The sequence below is a fragment of the Ochotona princeps genome, chromosome 1 (genome assembly GCF_030435755.1).
Source record: "Ochotona princeps isolate mOchPri1 chromosome 1, mOchPri1.hap1, whole genome shotgun sequence".
In the NCBI taxonomy this organism is placed as follows: Eukaryota; Metazoa; Chordata; class Mammalia; order Lagomorpha; family Ochotonidae; genus Ochotona; species Ochotona princeps.
The window spans coordinates 54,759,602-54,780,543 of record NC_080832.1 but is presented as its reverse complement, the minus strand read 5'-3'; positions in this window follow the sequence as shown (position 1 = coordinate 54,780,543).

The following is a 20,942-nucleotide window of genomic DNA, read 5'->3' as shown; positions in this document are numbered from 1 at the left end:
GGACAGCTGGATAATGCCAAATGTACCAATCTACAAAGGACTCAAAAATCATCACTAGAAAAATGAGGTGAGCAACAACTGTTTCTTGAAGAGCTTTCTGCAGAATTTTGGAAATGGTTTCAAGGAATAGTTGACATGCACTTAAATAAAGGAGTGCCAAATGGTACTAACTTGTTTTGGTGTTTACTTTGTTCTGCTGGCTGCACTGCCAAGGCACAAGAGGAGATATTGAGTGGTACAGCAGCTGTGTCCCTAAACTTTCCCAACTCTCCCAAAAAGAAATCTCTGTAAGCTGAAGAAGACAGACAGACTTTCGATCCCGTGGTTCACTCTCTCCAAATTCCTGTCATGTCAGGGGCGGGGCGGGGGGCGGGGCGTGTACTCCATCCACCACGTGACTGTCAGGAACCTAGTTGCCTGAACCGTCACTATTGCCTCCAGCGATCACATTGGCAGGAGCTGAACTGGGAACTCTCACTACGGGATGAGAACAACCCAAACAATAACTAAAGTGCCAGACCAAATACCAGCTGTTAAATACTTTAAAGACTAATTAAAACGCACAGCTATAAGGCACCCCAATGTCTCCGGTTCCTTTGAGCTATTCTCTATGTTTTTTCCTGTGCTCCCACCCTGGAGGACTACAGCAGCCTCCGAGAGTACCGAGTGGCTCAAGACAGCAGTCTTCCCCAGAAGGGGTTGTGGCCAGAGCTGGAATCAGGAGCTGGGCGTGGGGATGGAGGGGACAGGTGAGGAAAGCGTCTCCCAGAGCTCAGAAGCACCCATGGTCACAAAGGATGAAGCCTACAGGGTAGAGCATTCATGAGCTACAGGCAAACATAAAGATGCGGTGCATAAACACGTAATTCAAAATAATTGGTATCGATTTCTTGAATGTGTCACTCCTGTAGCCAGTAAGGAAGTTCAAGATGTTGTACGTAATTTGTGATTTTTTTTCCCTTTTAACTGCATCTGCCACCTGCTGTTAATTTGAAACAAATTAAACCCTGGTGGCATTCCCCCAATAAGAAGCCCAAACAGATTTCACCTCTGGACAACAATTATGCAACAGCTTCAGTCACCCTCAGGGTGAAAGGCTGTCTTCCACAGAGATGGGTTGTTTTCGTTTCAACAGCGAGAAGCGAGAGGTGATGCAGCTCCCTCCAGGCTGCAGGAAATTCCTGCCTCCCTAATGTGATCCAATGCAAGCAGGGCACAAGCCACAGATTTTACTTTTTGAATTTTCTAGTAGTTACATTAAAAAGTAAAAAGGAGGGCCTGGTGTGGTGGCAGGCTATCTTCCAACTATGGTGCCAGCATCCCACATGAATTTGTGTCCGTGTCCCAGCTGCTCTGCTTTTGATTCAGCTTCCTACTAACAGCCTGGAAGAGCAATAGAAGATGGCCCAAGGCCCTGGGTCCCTGTACTCACATGGGAGACCCAGAAGAAATTCCCGGTTTCAGACCGGCCCAGCTGTGGTCATTGTTGGCATTTGGGGAGTGGGCTAGCAAATAGAAGATATCTCTGTTTCTTCCCTTCTCTGTAATTCTGACTCTCAAGTAAAAATAAATATTTTAGCATAAATAAATAAAGAGAAATGGGCAGAATTAACTTTGCTTTAAAAAGTATTCAATCTTATAGATCCAAATATTATCAATATTAAACAGAGACAGTTCATCTTCAAGAATTCCATTTACTACCTATTGCAGCATAATAAACTCCCACCAATTTGACCTGAGAGCACAGTATCTCACAGTTGCTATGAGTAGGGAAGCCAGGGATAACTTAACCCTGCTTGCCTGTCTCTCACAAGAAAGCAAGAGGGAGCAAGGAGGAATCCTCTCTAAAGCTCAAGTTGAGGAGGATTTATTTCTAAGTCCACATGCCTGCTGGCAGGATTCAATTTTCTTTCTCTTCTAATATTTGCTTATTTTCCTCTACTCAAAAGAGAGAAAGAGAGATTATCTATTCCTTGATTCCTTCCACAAATGCCCATCACAGCCAGAGCTGGGCCAGGATGAAGCCAGGAGCCAGGAATTCCATCCAGGTTGCCCACGTAAATTACAGATGCACAAGCACTTGAGCCACCATTTGCTACCTTCCCAGGAGACAGTAGCAAGAAGCTAAACGAAAAGTTGAGCAGCCAGGAATTAAAATAGGACATTTAATATGGGATGCTGGCCACCCAAGTAATGGCTTAACTCACAGCATGACGATGCCTGTCTCCAGGTTTCAAGTCTATCTATATCAACTATCAGACTAGGGGTTTCATTTTCCATGTGGGTGGTCGGCTGGAAGTTTCTTGCCCTGTGGGTCCTCCATATGATGGGGGACTATATCAAAGCCAGCAAGTGAAGAAGTGAGCCACCATGAGACCCTGCCTGTAACACTGCAGCTAGACTCTTCTGAAAGGAATCTGTGGAAGAGCTGGTCTCTCACTCTGCCATATTCTGTGTGCAGTCACAGGTCTTGCCTATAACCCTAGGGAAAAGAGGTCACACAAAGGGGTGCATATCAGAAAACAGGAATGAATGGGAGCTGTTAGATTTTATCCACTATACATGCTAAGCCTTTGAGAACTACCTTGATACTTACACTTACAACATACTGATTCAAGCACTCAGTAGCCACTGGGCAGTAGCTGCCCTCCTAGCCAGAGTCATTCTATAACAAATAACCTAAATAAATGCTAATTAAACACAACACAAACCAAACACAAGCAAAAGATGGCATAAGTACTTGTGGTCCTGCTACCTACATAAGAGACCAGAACGGAGACCCTGCATCCTGGGTTCAACCTGGCCCAACCCCAACTGTTGCGGCCATTGATGGAACAAACAAGCAGATGGAAGTTAAAAGGTGGTATGTTAAGCCTCTGCTTGGAATGCCGACATCTCTATGGGTGCTGGTTTCAGAGACCAAATCGCTCCATTTTTATTCGGCTCCCCAATAGCACACCTGGGAAAGCAATAGAAAATGGCCCAGGTCCTTGGGTCCTGGAAAAGCTCTAAGCTCCTGGCTTCAGTACAACCCAGCTGATGCAGTGAACTAATGTGTAAGTCTCTTTCTCTCTTCTCTCTCTCCCCTTCTCCAGCTCCTTTTCCCTCTTCCTCCCTCCTCTCCTGGCTCTCTTCTCTATTACTCTGCCTTTCAAATAAGCAAATAAGGCATTTTTAAAAGAAATAATTGGGCCCGGCGGCGTGGCCTTAGTGGCTAAAGTCCTCGCCTTCAATGCGCCAGGATCCCATATGGGCTCTGGTTCTAATCCCGGCGGCTCCACTTCCCATCCAGTTCCCTGCTTGTGGCCTGGGAAAGCAGCCGAGGACAGCCCAAGGCTTTGGGATCCTGCACCTGTGTGGGAGACCTGGAGGAAGTTCCTGGCTCCTGGCTATGGAATGACACAGCACCGACCGTTGCACTCACTTGGGGAGTGAATCATCCGATGGAAGATCTTCCTCTCTATCTCTTCTCCTCTCTGTATATCTTTATAATAAAAATAAATAAATCTTTTTTTAAAATTTTTTGTATTCATTAATTACATTGTATTATGTGACACAGTTTCATAGGTACTTGGATTCCCCCCACCCCTCCCCAAACCCTTCCACCATGGTGGATTCCTCCACCTTGTTGCATAACCACAGTTCAAGTTCAGTTGAGATTCCCTCATTGCAAGCATATACCAAACATAGAGTCCAGCATCTTATTTTCCAGTCAAGTTCAACGGCTTCTTAGGAAGACCCTCTCTGGTTTGAAGGCAGAGCCAGCAGAGTATCATCCCGATCAATTAAAAGCTCCAACATACCATCAGCAAAAATTTACATCATTATGGAATTGACAAAGTATGAGTAACCAATATGTTAAAAATAAATGCGAGTTCTTAACCACATTCTGTGACCACCTCATTGACATTTCAATTTTAGTTTATACACAACATATAACATAACATACATAACATAACGTATTTTATATAACATCATATCATCTTAAATTAAGGCAAACATGTGGTATCTAACCTTTTGGGATTGGCTCATTTCCCTTAGCAAAAATAAATATATCTTTCAAAAAAGAATAAATCTTTCTATAAATAAAGTATTCTCAAACCTTAGTGTAAGCAATCATGTATTCGTATGCAGAACTTAATCACAAAGCAACTTAATCACAAAGCAATTGAAAGCTGGAAGGTAGAGCTGGAGAAAAGAAGGTTCCTGGGAACAGCTGGCAAGTTAAACAGCTAAGGTTCTACAGCAAGAGCGATACCTATGATTGACAAAAATGATTTCAAACTAGCTAGGGCTCAGGATTCTGAGTCCCCATTGAAACAGATGACGTATGTCTGAAGTGAGAGACACACCCAGCCCCGACAGCTGCTCTCACCTGTCCCAACCAGCATCACGACCACTGCAACCAAACATCCCCCCAACAGCACACCTTACTACTCTGCTTCCCCAGCGCTAAGACAAAGACAATAACTAGTAAATCCTTAACAAATGAGTCACAAGAAACCGCCCGAATCCCAGCAGAGTTCTGTTTCATTCCAACTTTACCTACTACACATAATTTACATTTATTAACAATTTGGGCTAAATAGAGACCTATTATGTATTGAAACCCAAACAACAATCTTGGAAATGTTGTCATGTAACACCTAAATTGAGATAGTATTGGACCTGTTACCCAATTGTAAGGTTATTTGCACAACCAATTTTTCTTTAAAAAAAAAAAAAAAAGTCATCCAATAACAAATTAAAATTTATGTGGGTCATCCTTCTAAAATTTGTGTTTTACTTAATTTTTTAAATAACTTTTTAATTTTATCTACCTATTTGAGAGACAGATCCACAGAAATCTTGCACCTACTGGTTCACTCCTTAAATGTCCACAACAGATAGAACTGGGCCAGGCTGGAGCCCAGAGCCAGGGACTCAATCCAGGCCTCCTAGATGGGTAGCATGGACCCAATGCCTTGAGCCATCGTTTCCTACTGAGAAGGCTCAGAAAGGCAAGTGCCTGGCATGAGTGCTGAGTTGGGATCTGAACTTGGGTCTCTCCAGTCTCCTAGGAAATGGGTGAGATGGGATGCACCAGCCCCTTTGTGCCTGAGAGCGCCACGCAGTAGGCTCCGGGACTAAACTTGCCACCACGGTGAAAGAGTACTTTGCTATGCACAGCCAAGGTAAAGCCTTCCGATCCAGCTGCAACACAGCACAGGGTGGGTGGGGGCTGGTTGAGATGCCTGTGTCACACCTTGCAGTGCCTGGTTTTGGGACTCAGGCCTGCCTGCTGACTCCAGCGTCCTGCCAGTTACAGATCCCATGAGGCCTTGGTCATGACTCAAGTAAACAGGCTCTCTGCCTTCCATGTGGTGGGCCAGAACTAATCCTTATCCATGGCAGACACGTAGAGGATGAACCAGTCAAAAGGAGCTCTCTCCACCTCACTTGGTCTCTCAAATAAGTAAGAAAAACAAGTTCTCTATGGTACCATTTAAAAAACAACTCATTAAAAGACAGATATGCATATATATAAATCCGTGTGTGTGTGTGTGTATATATATGAGCCAAGGGTGGAGAAATGATAGTGTCTCATTTGACTTTCTGTGACAAGTTGGTAATGGGGGATAGATAGGACACTAACAATCATTGTAAAAGTGTCGGTAAAATTCTTGAAGTGGAAAGAGACATTCCTTAAAATTGTGCCATACAGAGTGGACACTTGGGAGAGCAGTTCAGATGCCACTCGGGACACCTGCGTCCCTGAGTTTGAGCCCTGGCTATCCTTCTGATTCTATCTTTCCATTGCTACACACTCCGGGAGGCAGCAAGGGATGGCTGATGTCCTTGGGACCCAGCCACCCATGTGGGAGACCTGGATAGAGTTCCTAGTGCGTGGCTTCGGCCTGACCCAGCCCCAGCTGTTGTTGGCACTGCAGAAGTGAACCAGCAGCTGGAATACTCCTCTTCCTGTCTCTCTACCTTTCAAATAGAGTCACTACACACATCTTCAAAAGACAATGCAAAGTAAATTTAGGGAATCATTGTGAATGACACGCATCTTTGGAGTTCATCAGCAAAACACTGATATTGAGATCCAATCAGCACAGCTCTTTCATCAGCTTTCTCCTCCTACAAGCCATCACTCCCAACGTGCTTGATTTTGTCATTGGGAAAGTGTGCGTGTGCAGACGCAGGAGGTTAACGCACAGTTAGCAGCTCCTGCCTTGATTTGTAGCCACTCCGTAGTTAGTTGTGTGTCATGTGCCTCCATCTACCCGTGATGGCAACCCCTCAGGATTGAGGAAAAGCAGCATCTGCCTGGCACATTTATTCTCAACTGAAATCTATACAATCTGTCAGAAACAAGAGAGGCACTTTCACAAGTGAAGCTCCTGTGACAGAGCAAGTAACGCTGCCAACCACATCTCATACGAGTGCTGGTTACAGTCCTGGCTGCTCTGACTTTGACATAGTTCACTCCTTATGGCTTGGGAAAAGAAGTGGGGCCTGCGTCCATACAGGAGACTCAAAGGAAGCTCCTGGTTCCTACCTTTGTTGTAGCCATCCAGGGAGTGAGCCAGTAGATGCAGAATAAACCAATCTCTCTCTCTCTAACTCTGATTTGCAATAAATCCATCTTTGAAAGTAAACACTTTACAGTGGTGCCTTATGACAGGGAGCCACAGGTAATAACAGACTGGAGCCATTTCTTGGGGAAGTTATGCACAAAGCTCCTGTTTTATAAAGAAACAAGGAGAACTTAAGCAAGTGACCTAAAGGAGATATTTTCATGTTGTGGAAAGAACCATGACAATGAAGCCTTAACATACAGAAGGGTGAGGTGTTACCAGACTTACCAGTCAGGGAAATGGGGAGAGAAATAAGTCACACTAACAAGTTGGAAATGCATCATAAAAGAGCCAGAAAAGGGCCTGGTGCGGTGGGTTAGTGGCTAAAGTCCTCGCCTTGTACGCACCGGGATCCCATATGGAAAATGGTTCTAATCTCGGTGGCCCTGTTTCCCATTCTGTTTCATGCTTCGGGCCTGGGAGAGCAGTCGAGGATGGTCCTAAGCCTTGGGACCCTGCACTCCCTTGGGATACCGGGGAGCTCCTAGCTTCGGATCGGCACAGCTCCAACCTAGCGGCCACTTGGGGAATGAACCATCGGACGGAAGATCTTCCACTCTGTCTCTCCTCTTCTCTGCATAACTGACTTTGCAATAAAAATAAAATTTAAAACAAGAGCCAGAAGTCACCAGGTAAGAGGGGAAAAAAGCAGCAAAAATTAACAAAAAAGGGGTAGACCCAAAAGCTGCCAAGCACCCACCAGGTTCCAGACCCAGTGCCAGGCACCTCACACACCTTGATGACACTTTCAACTCTGAGATGTCACTGTCATTAACAGGACTTAGTCCATGGAAGCTGCAAGAGGCAGATTCCTTCACACAGCCCCTACTGCTCAAAGCTCAGACTAGAGAGCCAAGCACAGGCCACCTCTTCCCATCTGTTCTGGCTAACCTCCTCATCTCACCATGACCTCTCCAGCACAGTACACTTCTCACTCGACTTTCCAGCATGCAAGCCAGTCCACGCCCCAATGTCCTCAGACATGCTGTCACATGCCCAGTGCTACCAGGAAACTCCTACCCATTCTTGAAAGCCCAGCTGAATTGTCAACTGCTCTGGGAAATCTCACCAAGTTGTGCATTACACTGCATTAAAATCATCCTTGAGGCTGACTCCTCCAGACGGGTGACCTAGCACCTGTACTGACTAAAAAAGAACCTTAATGAATGAATGCACAGGTGCTAATTATGGCCCAGTGGTGGGTCACCAATAAACATGTAAGCAACCAGCTAGAACTCCCTCTGTATAGTTCAGTCCACCTGGTGAGATCAGCGTTGCCCTCTGCCCTTTGAGGTACAGGAAGCACAAGTGAGTGATTCAAATAACATTAATGCCTGTCAAAATATAACAGGATTGGGCATCACCTACCATATTGGAGAGCTGCTCCGCTTTGGCCTTCCAGCTTTCTGCTAAGTCATACTCTGGGAAGTAGCACATGATGGCATAAGTACTTGGATCCCAGCTGCCTAAGTGGGAGACCCTGATGGAATTCTTGGTTCTTGGCTTCACAGGCACCTGAGGAATAACCAAGCAGATGGAAGGTCCTCATCTTTCTCCTCCTGTGTCTCTACATTTCAAATAAAACAAATTTTTAAAAACTACACTATGGCAGCTATACTTTTGACCAGCATACCAAAAAGTCCATCTGCAATGATGGAAAGAGTTTATTTCTATACTTTCTGAAATGAGAGCCACCAGCCATAGGCAACTATTAAAGACACGAATTGCATTGAGTAAATAACATTTAATTTTCACTTAAGATAACCATGTGTTTCTAGTAACTACCCTATTGGACAGCATACATTTAGACAGATTTGTTTGTTTGAAAGAGAGAAGGAGATTTTTCCCTCTGCTAGTTTACTCCCCCAAAACCCTCCACAGTCACCAGGACTGAAGTCTCAAAGCCCAGGACTCCATCTAGATCTCCCACACAGATACCAAGACTGCAAGTGCTCAGTCACCCTCTGCTGCGCCCCAGTCTGCAGGGAGCACACTTAGAAGCAGAGTAGCCAGGATCCAACCAGGCACCTGGGTATGGGCCTTAGGCCTCAGCCACTAAGCTGGCACACCCGCCTTGGAATGAACTCCTTCCTAACCCAGTAACCAAATTCTAATTCACCTTAACTTTTCTATACAAAAAGCCAAAATTTCCCAAACTTAACCCTTAGCAACTGAGACATTCATTTTACTTCTGTTTCTCAGTTTGGTCTACATTAAGTCAAGCAAGAGGGCCTAGATCCCCACACAGCTCTAGGTTGAGTGGACTGCCACCTGCAAGCTCAGCTCTCTCTGGACAGGCACACCGGAGAGAGGAGCACTCGCCACCACCTGCCCAAGCAGGGGACAGTGCTTATGTGGCCATGTAAGTCCTGGGCTTTCCTCTGCAGAATGACATATGTGGAGATTCAGTTCCAACTGGTAAGTGAGGACCCCACACTGGAAGACACCTCGGGCTCTGCTTTGGCTCCCTAGTGCAAAGCAGTGGGTCCTCAAGCCCTCAGCCCTTCCAGCTGGTATAGTTGGGCAACTCATGCTTTGCACACAGCTTCCTGCATGGGAAGCAGGAGGTAAATCAATTGACCTCTTTCCCCTTTGGTTATTGTGCCTCGAGAGCCTACCAGACATACCATCAGATGGGCGAAATCCAGTGTTCTGATTTTCATCTGCCAAAAATACTTAGCAACTCCTTCCCTGCGAAGATAGAAAATGATACATCTGTTTCCCATGTTCTCTAAGACCCTAGGAGGCCCCTGTGTTCACAACAGTTTTGGAAGATCAGTCCAGTCCCTCTCTCCCAAAAGCAAAGTGGGGGGAGGAGGGGAGAAAGGTCAGGGAAAAGGGCAAGAGAGAAGGAGTGGGAGGAGGAGGAGGGTGGGCATGCAACAGGACAGCAGCGTGGGAGCTCTGGGCTGCAGATCCTCCAAGCTGAGCATGCATGCATGCATCAGAGTCACCTGCAGGGGCTGTTAAGCCAGAGTGCTGGGCCCCACAAGATCTATTACAGACAAGAGCTGGTTGCATATATGGATGACTCTCTGTGCTGTGTTCTTCCCCATAACCACACACCCCAGCTCCTGCAGACACGCAGCCTGTGTGCCTGGCAACTGTTGCCAACCACATGACCCAGGACAAATGCCTGGGAAATCTTCCATTTGATTCCAGGTTCCTGACTGGGGCCCTTGGTGGAGAGCATGATGGCCAAGAGCAGGCCTGTGTCTAAGGGGAACAGCTTGGAGTGTCATGGCCCCCTGGACATTCAGATTCAGCGTTTTTATTTGAAAGGCAAAGTCAGAGTGAGAGAGAGAAGAGACAAAGAAAGAGATCTTCATTCATTGGTTCACTCCCTAAATAGCAGTAATGCCTGAGGTTGGGCCAGGCTTAGGACAGGAACCAAGAGCTCCATCCAGTTCTCCCATTGTGGGTGGCAGGAGTCCCAACTTTTGGGCATTGTCTGCTGCTTTCCCAGATGCATATGTAGGAAGTTGGATCAGAAATGTGGAACTGGGCCAGGCGGCGTGGCCTAGCAGCTAAAGTCCTCGCCTTGAACGCCTCGGGATCCCGTATGGGCGCCAGTTCTAATCCCGGCAGCTCCACTTCCCATCCAGCTCCCTGTTTGTGGCCTGGGAAGGCAGTCAAGGATGGCCCGAAGATTTGGGACACTGCACCTGCGTGGGAGACCCGGAGGAGGTTTCAGGTTCCCGGCTTCGGATCGGCGTGCATCGGCCGTTGCGGCTCACTTGGGGAGTGAATCATCGGACGGAAGATCTTCCTCTCTGTCTCTCCTCCTCTGTGTATATCTGGCTGTAATAAAATGAATAAATCTTTAAAAAAAAAAGAAATGTGGAACTGATACTCTAATAGTACCCATATGGGCTACCAGTCACAGGTGGAGGCTTACCTGCTATATTACAATGGTCCTGTGATATTCAATTTGCCACTACAACATGTTAAGGGGCATTCTGCCAAACAGCATTATTGCATCCTGTCAATAATAAAGAAACTGTATAAGTATGTAAGGTTCTCAGATAAGATCCTATCTTGGTAATCTATTAGAGAAGAGTTTCTATTTTGGTATAAAGCTTGAGGTGAGGATGATGAAATTGCCCCATGTAGGAGCCAGTGCCGTAGTGTAGTGGGCAAAGCCACCGCCTGTGACACAGACATCCCATAAGGGCACCAGTTTGAGTCCCAGCTGCTCTACTTTGATCCAGCTAATGCACCTGGGAAAGCAGTGGAGGATGGCCCAAGTGCTTGGAACTCTGCCACTCATGTGGGAAACCCAGGCTTTGGGCTGGCCCAGGGCTAGTCATTGTGGCTATCTGGGGAGTGACCAGCAAAGAATTTCCTATATGTCACAGATGGAGGACAGATAATATGGATTCATTATAGAGCAACTCAGCTCAGTGACTAAACGCTGGCTTTGTTGTGCTGAGTAGAGGAGGTGGATGTGCAGGCAGAGTGGATGCTCTGGCACAGCACAACTGTTCATGCAGGTGGTGTTGGCCGTGTTGAGTTTGCGCTCATCCGGCCCCATCCTCACCTGTTCTTCAGACAGTGGCAGTCTTGGCCCTTCACATGACAGCTAAAGCCAGCTGACAGTGAATGCATGAACTGACATTCTTTTGATAGTTTTTCTGTATTCTCTCTGGTTCCCCATGCCAGTTGTTCCACATCCCTAGCTGTTTAAAACAACACAAAGCCCATCTGACAACAGGTCAAGTAATCGAAACATTATCAGTCTCTCACTTCAGACTCAAAGTCAATAAAAGCCTTATTTTCTGGTCATACCTTTATGATTTGTTAAAAGTACAACCTTGGGGCCTGAATGTGGCAGAGCAGGTGAAGCTATCACTGCAGTGCTGGCATCCAATACAGGTTCTGGTTCACACCCTGGCTGTTCCAGTTCCATTCGAGCTTCCTGCTAATGGCTTGGAAAGAGCAGTGAAAAGATGACCCAAGTGTTTGGGCCCCTGTCACCCACACAGGAGACCCGCATGAAGCTCCTGGGTTCAGCCTGATCAGCCCTGTCAGGGGAAGAAACTTGGGGAGTGGACTAGCCCATGGAAAAGCTCTCTTTCCCTTTTCTATCTTCCCCTATCTGTCTGTAACTCTTTCAGATATGTAAATCCTCAACCAATAAATATTCAAATAAGTAAATCTCTTTAAAAGTTCAATCTGGGGCCTGGCAGCGTGACCTAGCGGCTAAAGTCCTCGCCTTGAATGCCCCGGGATCCCATATGGGTGCCGGTTCTAATCCCGGCAGCTCCACTTCCCATCCAGCTCCCTGCTTGTGGCCTGGGAAAGCAGTTGAGGATGGCCCAATGCCTTGGGACCCTGCACCCGTGTGGGAGACCTGGAAGAGGTTCCTGGTTCCCGGCTTCGGATCGGCGCGCACCGGCCCGTTGCGGCTCACTTGGGGAGTGAATCATCGGACGGAAGATCTTCCTCTCTGTCTCTCCTCCTCTCTGTATATCTGACTTTGTAATAAAATAAATAAATCTTTAAAAAAAAAAAAGTTCAATCTGAAGGTAGTAGCTTTGAATTTTAAAGTTTATCAACACATGACACTACCACTTTCATTTTCTCCCATTTTTCTTTTCCACAGTTGAAAAGGGAGTTTTCATGAAAGGGATGGATTCATTCAACCTCTAATTATCAAGGCTGAGCCACAGGAAACTTCTATGTTGGCTAAAAATGGTCAAGGATCAGTAATGTCATATGGTTCAACTTAGTATAAATACACATGATGCGAAACTCAACATAATGCTCCTTTCTATTAGATCCCTGGAGCCACCACAAAATCTCTCTGAAGCTACTTTGATTACCTGCATAAGATGAACCCAAATACAAAGCTTAGAAACTAGGGAAGAAAAGAGAATGAAATGTAGTGAGGGTGAGGGGCATTCATGAAAAATGAGAGCAAATTACAGATTCAAACCTTGAACATAATGACACAAAACATGAAAAATACCACCACCCTCAAGAACATTCCAAATCACATGGTTTGAAGAACTGAACCCATTTCTAGCCAAAGAACTTTTCATTCGTCTAGTAAGCTCTAATTTGGGGTTTGTTCTTCTGGCTGTGTCACAGATCTTTGGGACAGACACTGTTTGAACACATGCTTCCCCTGGGGGAGCACCTGGGCTCCAGTCTCGGCTCTGTTCCTGGTGCCGGCTTTCTGCTAGGGCTCACCCTGAAAGACAGCACACAACAGCACAAGTGCTTGAGTCCCTGCCACCCCCAAGGGAGGCACAGGCTGAGGTCCAGACTCCTGACCGTTGTCCGGTCCAGCCTGCTTATCACAGGCATTTGGAATCTTCTGTGTGTGTGTGTGTTTCCCCATACACACTTCTTGTTGTCTATCTGCCTTTCAAATAAATAAGGATAAATAAACAAAAAAGGTTAAAAGGGCCAGAGGCACCCTATATGGGCACAGATTCAAGTCCCAACTCCTCCACTTCTGATCCAGCTCCCTGCTAATGTACCTGAAAAAGCAATGGAGGATGGCCCAAGGGCTTGAGTCCTTGTACTCATTTGTGAGACCTGGAAGAAGCTTCTGGCTCTTCCAAATGACCCAGTTCCAGCCATTTCAGCCATCTAGATAGTGAACCAACAGATAGAAGAACCCTCACCCCCTCACTCTGTAACTCTGCCTTCCAAATAAATAAAACCTTTGGGCCCAACACAATGACTCAGTGGCTAAATCCTCACCTTGAACACACCGGGATCCCATATTGGCACTGGTTCATGTCCCAGCTGCTCCATTTCCCATTTAGTAGTTCCCTGCTTATGACCTGGGAACACCATGAAAGACAGCCCAAAGCCGTGGGACCCTGCACTGACATGGGAGTCCCAGAGGAAGCTCCTGGCTCCTGGCTTCAGATTGATTCAGCTGCAGCTGTTGCAGTCACTGGGAGAGTGAACCAGCAGATAGAAGATCTTTCTTTTTGTCTCTCCTTCTCTGCATAAAATCTGACCTGCCCTTCTAATTAAAAAAAAAAGTAAAAGAATATTTATGATGTAACTTGCTGCTGTCCTTGATACACTGCTTGCTAGTTAAGTAAATATTTGAAAGCTGAAACTTTCTCTTCACTGTTTCAGGTTTTGGGCCACTTGCTTCCCTGTTTCTCAATGGTGTTGTCTTACCCCATGACTCATCTGACAGGGAAGGTTCTTAGCTTTGCACAATCTTAAGAGTGAGTCACGGGGCTGTTGCTGAGGCATGGCGAGTAGAGCCACCAAGATAATGAGGCAATTCATTAAAAAAAAAAAAAAAAAAGTTGAATGATGAATAAGAAATCTAAACAGTCCATAACACTTTCAAAATAAACACCTGGTAGATGGAAGTCAATGCCTGTGCATGCATCATTTCCACACGCACACACCCCAAAGCTAATAGAAGGGGGAACCATCCATCTTTCCTTTTGTATCTTAGATTCATGACTGACATCCCTATACAAAAAAGCACTCCGATTAACTTAGTGGAAGTGTTTCATGATATGGAAGCCTTCAAAAGGAAATGAATACATGAAGCAAAGAACAAGCCTGTGAGGGTAGATGAAGAAATGACAGAGGAATCTGATTGGACGAGGGCGCCGGACCTCATGCTGACATTGCGGGAGGCGCCTCCCGGGACCTGTTTGTGCAGATTCTTTTCTGTATCCCTGTGTGCGACTCTCCCCGCCCCCACCACGCCACGAGGGGTATGGTAACCTGCTTTTAAAGAAGGTAGGCCAGGGAACTCTGGTAGGGACAGTTTCCACCAGAAAAGCAGAAGCAGGCCAGCAAGGGGCCTCCAAGGTACCCTCGGTGGGGTGGCATGTCCTAAACTCTTTTGCTACATTAGCAACCAGAAGATGCAGTAAACGAGATAGAAAGACATAGAGAAGGAAGCTGCAGTGTCAGTCGCCCAGTGGAAAAGTCGTGAAGTCCTACTCATTTAGGAGGCACCGACGAATCCCCCACATGAACTTCCTGTGGCTGCTGTGACCAAGTACTCCATCCAGTGGACCTGTGACAACAGACCCTGCTTCCCCGAGACGTCTGGAAGCCAGAGCTGGAAATCCAGGGGTCAGCAGAATGGGGTCCTGCCGCAGGGAGTGCCTGCTGTTTGCTGACGATCCCCAGCCCACTACCCTCAATGTGCCTCTTGCTGCAGCCTCTGCTTCTACTGGCCTCCTGCCCTGGGGGTTACACCTACTCGTCTCCAAATCTCCTTTTTCTAAAGATGCCACTAGAATTGAGGTCACTCCTGATCCCGTAGCACACCATCTCTATTTGCTTCTGTCTACGTGGACTCTATTTGCAAAGAGGCTCACAGTCCCAGGCAATTAGGGCAAACATATCTTCTTAGAGGAACAGGACCCAATATGAGGAAATAAAAATAGAACCAATGGACAAAGCACATAGAAGACAAATCACCAATAAATAAAAAGATGCTTATACTCATGACTAATCAGAAAAAAATTTAAATTAAACATACACTAAGATACCAGTCAGCATCCCCTATTTTATTAAAAAAAAAAAAAGGCGGGGCGGGGGGGGGGGCCTGGTGTCGTGCTCTAGTGGCCGGGATGCCATATGGGTGATAGTTTGTGTTCCAGCTGCTCTACTTTTTGTACAGCTCCTTGCTTGTGGCCTGGGAAAGCAGAAGAAAATGGCCTAAAGCCTTGGGACCCTACACCCAAGTGGAAGACCCAGAGGAAGCTCCTGGCTCCTGGCTTTGGATCAGCCATTGTGGTGACTTGGGGAGTAAATCAGTGGATGTAGGATCTTCCTGTCTCTCCTCCTCTCTGTAGGTCTGATTTTCCAATAAAAATGGGTAGATCTTAAAAAAAAAAAAAAAAAAAACTAAGCATGCGCCGTGGCATGGCAAATGCAGGCCACTCTTGGCGCACCCACAAGTTAGATAAGTGCCAGCTTGAAGGCTGGTGGCTGAGCTTCTGGCTCAGCTCCCTACTAATGCACCCTGGTGCAGCCAGTGATGGCTCAGGTGCCCGGGTCCCTGCCGCCCATCGGGGACACCTGCATGGAGTTCATGGCTGCTGGGATTGGCCAGCCCAAGCCCAAGACCTCAGCTATTGGGCACATCTGAGGAACGAGCCAGGGAGTGGACAACCTCTGTCTCTCATTCCTTCTTCCCCAGCCCCATCATTCTGCCTTTCAAATAGATATTTTTTAAAAGAAACATTATATTGAGTTAAAAAATCTTAACTATGTTGTATAATGAAATAATAGTCTTGTCTATGACATCTATAAATGTTAAGAGCAAAAACTAATCAATGTATTTTTTGCAAGCACGTGTTATTTCAAAACAAGATTTTAGATTTCTTTTTTATTTGAAAGGCAGAGTTACTTACACACAGAGGAGAGACACAAAGAGAGAGACAGATCTTCTATCTGTTGCTTCACCTCCCCAAACAACCACAATGGCCAGCCGAAGCCAGGAGCTTCTTCCGGGTCTCCCACACAGGTGCAGGACTAAAACACTTGGGTCATCTGCTGCTGCTTCCGCAGGCACATTAGCAGGAGGCTGGATCAGAAATGGAGCAGCTGGGACTTGAACTGGCCCTTATATGAGATGCTGGCACTGCAGGTAACGGCTTTACTTCCTTTGCCATGGCACTGCCCCCAAGACAAAAGAATTTTTTTGAAATGTTGAGAGAGGGTGGCAATGATGTGACATAGCAGATTAGGCCACCACGTACAGAACCAGTATCCCCATATGGGCATTGGTTCAAGTTCCAGATGCTCCACTTCCTATCTACCTCCGCGCCAATGTGCTGTGAAAGCAGAGGAGAATGGCCCAGATGCTTTGGTCCCTCCACTTGGCTTCAGGCTGGCCTTGCTGCAGCTGTTATGCCCATTTGGCGCTTCATCTGGGTCTCCCATGTGGCTGCAGATGCAGGGGCTAAGTACTCAAGCCTCATGGTTTCACCTGCTGCACCACAACACTGACCACCTTACAGGCATGGAGGTCACCAGTTCATGCCCCCGGGTGGCCAGATGCCCTGTACTGCTACAGACAACCACAAGGCTATGAACTGGCAAATCAAAGACAAGACAAGAGCCCGGCGGCGTGGCCTGGCGGCTAAAGTCCTTGCCTTGAAAGCCCCGGGATCCCATATGGGCGCCAGTTCTAATCCCAGCAGCTCCACTTCCCATCCAGCTCCCTGCTTGTGGCCTGGGAAAGCAGTCAAGGATGGCCCAAAGATTTGGGACACTGCACCCACGTGGGAGACCTGGAAGAGGTTCCTGGTTCCCAGCTTCGGATCGGCGCGCATCGGCCCGTTGCGGCTCACTTGGGGAGTGAATCATCGGACGGAAGATCTTCCTCTCTGTCTCTCCTCCTCTGTGTATATCTGGCTGTAATAAAATGAATAAATCTTTTTTTTAAAAAAAAAGACAAGAGCCAATAGCTATATGCAAAGGCTCTGTCTCATGGCCAACCTGGAAATGTTTACAGGTTAAAGCAAGATACCACTCTGCACCCATGAAACTGACAATAGTAACCAATCTGATGACAGGAACCTCTGAGAATAGGGAGTTGAGTTTGATTTCCAGAAGCTTTGTGAATGCCAACAGTGTCCCTAGGCCACCTACTGTAAGATGAGTATATTCTAAGACCTGGTGAAGCTCACACTGGATACCCTTGTAAACGCCCATGGCTATAGCACTTTTTCTTCAGGAAAAAAATGAACTTGAAATACTTTCTAAATGAATTACCAAAAGGCACAAAAATGCATGTGTAAATATGGAATAGATTAAAAAACAAAGTGCAAATAAGTACATCATTCCTATTACATTTTATAAATTTAAAATACATATAATCAAATTAAAAAGCAACACATATATCTAAGATACAGAACCCATGTACCAATTATAACAAATACATCCACTTGCGGAAAAGATCTAGAAGGATGAGAAAAACATGAGTGAGGAAAGAGGAGACGCTCTAGAGTGACCTCCTCAGCAAGAGAGAAGGGGGGAGGGGCGGATTTGGGTCCTGGTGGAGAGAGGAGCTTTGCGATAGATTGTTCTGGAAATACCTTTATTGATTACCTATGGTTTGGGACAATCAAGGTGAAGCAATGGAAGGGAAGTTTCCAACACCCAACCAACCATCCAACAAGCAGGTGGTAGATAAAACGTGAGAGGGAGGGAGGAAAAAAAACAATCAACATGACAAGGTTCAGGGCACAGGAGGTAAGGCTGCTATTCCAGCAACAAAAGGTCACATGAAAGCTCGTCCAGTAACCCCATCCCAGCCAAAAGTGCTGTGGGTTCTGAGAGTCTCCTGTGTAAGGTTAAGTATCTGAACCAGATTAAAAGAGCCCACAATGCTGTGGCACAGTAAGCTAAGCCTCCACCTGCAGCGCCCGTATCCCATTCGGGTGCCAGTTCTGACCCTGGAGGTTCCACTTCCAATCCAGGTCCCAGCTAATGACCTGAGCAGGCAGCCGAGGATGGCTCAAGTCCTTGGGCCCCTGTGGGAGTCTTGGAAGAGGCTCCTTCTGACTCCCAACTTTGATCTGGCTTACTCCAACTGTTGCAATCATTTAGGAAGTGAACCAACAGATGGGAGATTTCCTTCTCTGTCTCAAATACAAATAAATAAACCTTTTAAAAAAATGTTGGACTCCCAATAAATTGGTGCCTTGGTCTGAAAAAAGTAGACCTGTAAGCCAAAGCCCTTCCAAGCCCATGGGGTGATGTGAAACTGTGAAAGTCACAATCCCCCCAAATACCCTACAGCAGGGATTCCTGCTCCAGAAGGAAACAAAGTGGGACTGGGCTGAAAAAAAAAAAATCAGTCACATAAAATGAATATATGCAAACCTGCTCATCTCACATCAATTTTAAAATTAGCACTTTCGGGCCCAGCGCAGTGGCCTAGCGGCTAAAGTCCTCGCCTTGAACACACCGGGATCCCATATGGGCGCTGGTTCTAATCCCGGCAGCTCCACTTCTCATCTAGCTCCCTGCTTGGGGCCTGGGAAAGCAGTCGAGGACAGCCTGGGACCCTGCACCCGTGGGGGAGACCTCTAGGAAGTTCCTGGCTCATGGTTTCAGATTGGCGCAGCACTGGGCCATTGCGGTCACTTGGGGAGTGAATCATCAAAGGGAAGATCTTCCTCTCTGTATATCTGACTTAGCAATAAAAATTAACCAATCTTTTAAAAACTAACACCTTTGTTTTATTTTTTAAGATTGATTTACTTTATTACAAAGTCCAATATACAGAGAGGAGGAGAGACAGAGAGGAAAATCCTCCATCCAATGATTCACTCCCCAAGTGGCCGCAACAGCCGGAGCTGCACGGATCCGAGGCCAGGAGCCAGGAGCTTCTTCCAGGTCTCCCATGCAGGTGCAGGGTCCCAAGGGTTTGGGCCATCCTCAACTGCTTTTCCAGGCTGCAAGCAGGGAGCTGGATGGGAAGCTGGGCCGCTGGGATTAGAACTGGCACCCCTACAAGATCCTGGCTCGTGCAAGGTGAGGACTTTAGCCGCTAGGCCACAGCACCGGGCCCTAAAATTAGCACTTTTAAGTTTTAAAAACTAACTTGATTCATCCAATGAAATGCTTCCTTTTTAAAAGTCAACAATCTTGGGCAGGCAGTGTGGCTGAGAATGTTAAGCAGCCTCTTAACCCCCCACATCCTGTATCAGAGTGCCTCGCTTGGCCTCCTTCCTCTGCTTCGGATCCAGTTTCCTGCGCGGGTGCATGGTTCAAGTGCCTGAACCCCAGCCACTCACAAGGGAGACCAGAATGGAGCACAGGGCTTCTAAATTTCTCCCTGGCTCAGATTTGGCTGTGGGTAGGCCACTTGTGGAGCAAAGCACAGGAAGGAAGCTCTCTCTCAATTCCTGTTTATTACGTAACACTGCCTTTCAAATAAACACATGAATGACAACAACAAAGTTAGTTGTAATCTACTTTCACCTTATTATTTTAACTCCTTCTATAAGAGCTATATTTTATGCTTAGTTATATGCATAATTAGACACCAATTTGTCAGTTTATGCTAATTAGCTCTGTCACTGCAAGTGACTAAAAGCAGTAAATGCTACTTTGTATCGCTCACTTAACCATTCAGTTCAGCTCAATTCAACCTGTCTGAAGTGTCATTTCAACACTTGAAACAATCTGAAACTGCTAGGTTTTTTTCTAAGTTTTAACAGCACAAACCTAGCCAAGTAGCCACTGAGCAAACCCACCTGAAATCAGTAACAATGTGAATGCCAAACAGACCAGGTTCTAGAGCAGTTAAGGTAAAACATTCTGAAAACAAGAAAAAGCATTTCTTATTTGCTATTATTTGGAAGAAATCTCTTACTCACTCACTCTCAAAGCTCCATCTGGCTCTCCCACATGGGTTGGCAGGGACCAAGTCCTTGAGGCGTCCCTTGCTGCCTCCTGGAACGCTCGCACATCCGCAGGAAGCTGGAATGGAGAGCTGAGCTGAACTCAAACCTAGGCTTCCTGCTGGAGCTGGGCTTATTAGGTCAGGTGTTGAAAATTAGCTTATGTGAGAGGGGCGTAAGAAAAACAAAACACCTGTGGAAGACGATGCACCTGCCTGGTAGCAGCCCAAGATTTGCCAATAAAAGGTCAGGAGCCTGATAACTCTATAGGTGGCAGCTGCCTTCCCTTCCAAGGACAGCACAATAGGAGAAGCCTGGTGCCAGGAATCTCTTCAGCTTGATTCAAGGAGTAACAAAGCCTTGGGAGGAATTTTCCCTAATTTCTACCCAGCAAACACTTGGTCCAGGAGAAGAGTGAGGAGAGTTGGGGAAATGAAAGAACAGAGCCACATTCCATGGGAAGCCACGAGCTGCCTGCTCAGTCTCTCTCCTGAGACCCCTGCCTGGCCTAGCAGATATAATTCTCTCTGTTCGGCTATCTGTATCCCCTCCCCCCATGGCCCGCCTGCATTGTCACGTGCATTTTCTCCATCAGAGTAGGTAACCTGTTTATTTGGTTGGTTGGTTGGTTGGTTGGTTGTTTTTTTCCCATTCTGAATGGCTGGGCACTCCCTCAGATTCTGCCATGAGAGGTGCCCAACTGTTCAGATATCTGACACTATCATACCTTGCTACCTCGCTGCTTGCCACTCCCTGTTTGTCTCCATCCAAATCCTTCATTGTGGGCCCGGCGGCGTGGCCTGGCGGCTAAAGTCCTCGCCTTGAACGAGCCAGGATCCCATATGGGCGCTGGTTCTAATCCCGGCAGCTCCACTTCCTATCCAGTTCCCTGCTTGTGGCCTGGGAAAGCAGTCGAGGATGGCCCAAAGACTTGGGACCCTGCACCCGCGTG